Source organism: Chionomys nivalis, chromosome 22, assembly GCF_950005125.1.
Source record: "Chionomys nivalis chromosome 22, mChiNiv1.1, whole genome shotgun sequence".
NCBI classification, from domain to species: Eukaryota; Metazoa; Chordata; class Mammalia; order Rodentia; family Cricetidae; genus Chionomys; species Chionomys nivalis.
Genome location: NC_080107.1, coordinates 52164530 through 52168700, shown reverse-complemented (window position 1 = coordinate 52168700; position 4171 = coordinate 52164530). Strand labels below are relative to the sequence as shown.

General features: G+C 40.4%; 1 pseudogene; it reads left to right on the top strand.

Annotated features, from left to right (window-relative positions):
- Positions 1-2602: 2602 nt before the first annotated feature.
- Positions 2603-3600, top strand: LOC130864376 (olfactory receptor 1J4-like; annotated as a pseudogene).
- Positions 3601-4171: the final 571 nt, after the last annotated feature.

Below are 4171 nucleotides of genomic sequence, written 5' to 3'. Positions count from 1 at the left end.
TGAAAACCGAAAAGCATGTGTTCAGCTTTTCATCAACACCGTTTAAGTGTTTCATGGCAGGACATCTTAAGAGAGCTGCAGGGTTTTGCAGCTAAAGCTGAGTCAGGAAGCCTCTCTTAGATGAGAGTGCTTGCTTGCCTCTAGAAAGCAGAGCAGACCCGAGAAATTGCTGCTACCAAGAAAACATGCTTTACTCTATTCTTTTCCAAGCTTTCTCAGGCTTTCTGTGGATTCAGTTGTCCACACGTTGGGGGCCATTCTGTTGTGGGGAGCTGCAGGCTGTGTTCCTGCCACCCCAGCTCCTGGTTGCCTGGCTAGCGTATGCCCCAAAATAACAACACACAAATTGTATTCTTTTAAACACTGCTTGACCCATTAGCTCTAGCTCTTACTGGCTAATTCTCATATCCCGATCAACCCATCTCTAATAATCTGTGTAGCACCAGTCTTACCGGGAAAGATTCAGCATGTCTGACCTGGCGGCTTGCTTCATCACGTCTGCCCTGGAGAGCAGAGGCATGGCGTCTGTCTCTGAGAGGAGCTGCCCTGCATCTGAGCTCACTACCTCTTCCTCCCAGCATCCTGTTCTGTTTACTCCACCCACCTATGTTCTAACCTATGAGGGTTTCTTTATTTTTTAACCAATGACCTTCCTCCATCACTTGTGCCTTGTTGCTATTGGCAATTACTGAAAAGAGGTTGTGACATGGTGAATGTTGAGAGTTGATGCATATGCTGAGAATGTTAGATCTAAGTGACACTCTGAACCAGCAGAAGAAACATTTTCAACGTGGGTGATTCTACTCTCCTTTAAAATATGAGACTATAACCTTTGGGAGCATAATTATTCATAAAGCATCCTGACAAAAGTTATGTCTATTGAGACACAGGCCCTGAAAGTATATTTCCCTCCACTAATCTCTTCTCTTTACAGAGGTCAGCTCAATGATGGGTTTAAAGCTTCTCCTTCCCAAATGCCTAAGACAGGAGCTCACATGTGACAAATGCCTGTTTCCAAAGATGGGAAAGTTTGGGTAAAGGAAGAAGACTTTGCCCAAGCCAGGTGCGACCTATCTGTCTTGTTGCAGAAGCACAGGGGTTATTAAAATTTAATAAGAGAGAATGAATTGTGGGCCCATATTTCCTATAAGATAATTTACAGGCAAGCTCACTGGCCACTAGGCAGCTGTAATCCTACCAAACAATCAAGACAGCCACCTAACAAAGGCCAGGATGTATTGCTTGTTCTCCTTTGTTAAAAGGTAAATATCCTTGGGAAAGGTGTTTTCCAAAGCTGGTGATTGTAGTAAGGAGCGGTGGACTGCGTTCCCACCCAGCTCCGCATGGCTAGCTTTACCTGAAATAATAATGCACAAATTGTATTCTTTTAAACACTGCCTGGCCCATTAGTTCCATCCTCTTATTGGCTAACTCTCACATCTTGATTAACCCATTTCTAATAATCTGTGTAGCACCACAAGGTGGTAGCTTACCAGGAAAGATCTTAACCTGCGTCTGTCTCAGAGAAGAGAATCATGGTGACTCACCAACTCTGCCTTCTTCCTTCCAGCATTCTGTTCAGTCTACTCCACCCACCTAAGGGCTGGCCTATCAAAGGCCAAGCAGTTTCTTTATAAATTAACCAATGAAAGCAACAGATAGACAAATGACTCTCCTCCATCAGGTGATTTAAGTTGCAGGTGTTTCCATAGCCCCGCTTCCTCCGGAAAGGGAATATTAATCTGGATCCACCTTGGTTTACCTGGGGGTTAAAAGGTGTTTTGGAGAATAAACTCAGATCTTCAGGATAAAGGAAGCCTGAGAGGCCCTTCTGTGATGACTGTGTGAACTGTGTCTCATTATTTTCTCACACCTCCGTACTGGTCAAGATAAGGAAAGAGTTTCTATGTTGGGACCTACAGGCTCTCATATAAAACAGCAGTGGTTCTGTTTTTTTTTAATTTCTTGTTTAAAACAAAGCAAACAAGCTAAACCCTCTTTCTGTATTGGAGTATGCATTTTCATGATGTCAAAGAAGGTCATTGAATCAAGAGGAGATCAGAAAATTATCTAAAAAGTCATTATAAGTGTGATAACTGTCAATAAATGTATAATTATCAATAATACTTTTACTTGCTATCATAATAAACAGATATGTTTGTTTTCTCAACAACTTTATTTTTTGCAGTGGTCATTTGTTTTTGTAGTACTGGGCTTGAACATGCAGAACAAATGATTTACCAATATGCTGCACCCAAATCAATTTATTTGAGCCAATTTTACTTGTTTTTGTTATTGAAAACTTTGAAATCTCCACCTTATATTTTAACTATTAGTGCTAATTAAACCACATTTCAAAAGTTTACATTGCAATCTGAAGGAGCAAAGTTCTCTCCTAAAGCAATCTTCTTGACTATGCATTTGCAAAGCAACACATTTTCCTTGACCCAGATGTTAATAAATGGCAATGATGCCACTTTATTAAAATATTTTCTTTGTTGACAATTTTTTTCATTTTATGTGCAGCCCACTTTAAATGAGTAATAACAGCATATATTTGTCCACAAAAGGAATCATATTTTTACTTCCATGCCATAAATCAATGCCTGTTTGTTCCTTTGTTCTTCAATATCTTCCTGTTCACAGCAAAGAGAAGAGCCTGAGGAGGGATAACAAGAGCACAGTATCTGAGTTCATCCTCCTGGGACTCCCCATCCAGCCAGAGGATCAAGGCATGTAGTCTGCCCTGTTCCTGGCCATGTACCTGACCACAGTGCTGGGGAACCTGCTCATCATCCTGCTCATCAGGCTGGACTCTCACCTCCACACTCCCATGTACTTCTTCCTCAGCCACTTGGCCTTCACAGACATCTCTTTCATCTCTTTCTCATTTGTTACTGTATCCAAGATGCTAAAAAACATGCAGACTCAGGATCCATCCATTCCCTATGCAGACTGTGTAACACAGATGTATTTTTTATATTATTCACTGATTTGGACACTTTCTTCTCACTTCAATGGCATATGATTGTTGTATGGCTGTCTGCCATTCCCTCCACTATACCAATATCATGGGAGAGGAACTGTGTATTTCATGGGGAGCTATGTCCTGAATCCTGCCCTGTGTCAGTGCTCTTATCTCACACCCTCCAACTGACCCGGCTGTCCTTCTGTGCCAACAGTACCTTTCCTAATTTCTTCTGTGATCTCACAGCATTGATGAAGCTCTCATGCTTAGACATCTCCCCAAATGAGTTGGTCATTTTCACAGTAGGCACAGAAGTCATTACTCTGCCACTAATATTCCTCTTGATCTCTTATGGCTGTATTGAGATCACCATCTCAGAAATTTCATCTTCCAAGGGAATCTGCAAAGCTTTGCCCACATGTGACTCTCACCCCTCTATGGTGTCTCTGTATTATGGTGCAATTATTGGACTTTATCTTATGCCTTCACCTAGCACTTCAAGTGACAAGGAAATAGTCACTTCTGTGATGTACTCAGTGGTCACTCAATTGCTGAAACCCTTCATTTATAGTATAAAGAACTGAGACATGAAAGAGGCTGTGAAGAAGCTCTTCAGCAGGGCAGCAACCTGAACTTAATGACACCACAATAAACCTATGTATTCACATATCTCCAAATACTACACCCTCAATTGTAATCTCATTATGAAGCACATAGTCAATAAATATTAGATTCCTTAAATGTCATTCTGGTATATTTATTTCTATTTCCCTTGCATCTCTTTAGTGTAAAAAGTTGAACTCTGTTATTGTTGCCAATTTATTTTGCTGCTAGATTAGGAAATTACAATTATTATACTAATTTAAATCACTCTTCTTATTTCCTGGAAATATGTTTGTTCATAAGAATTGTTAGAGGATGTTGACATTAGTGTAGTATCATTTCCTTCTTTCACCTCCAATCCAGTACTCTTCTTATTTTGAAAAATTACTTCTAAAGAAGGAGGATGAAGAGAAGAAAATATATTCTGTTTTCTCTAACACCAGGAAACTCTGTTATGAGTTCAACTACTCCATTTAAGACTTGAAGCTTCTTGACTTTGAGAACAGTGACAAAGAAAACCTCCTCATAATTCCCCTGATTAAGCCACAAGAATGGGGTCATGTTGCCTGTGAACTCAATCCCAACTGGTTTCATATGCAT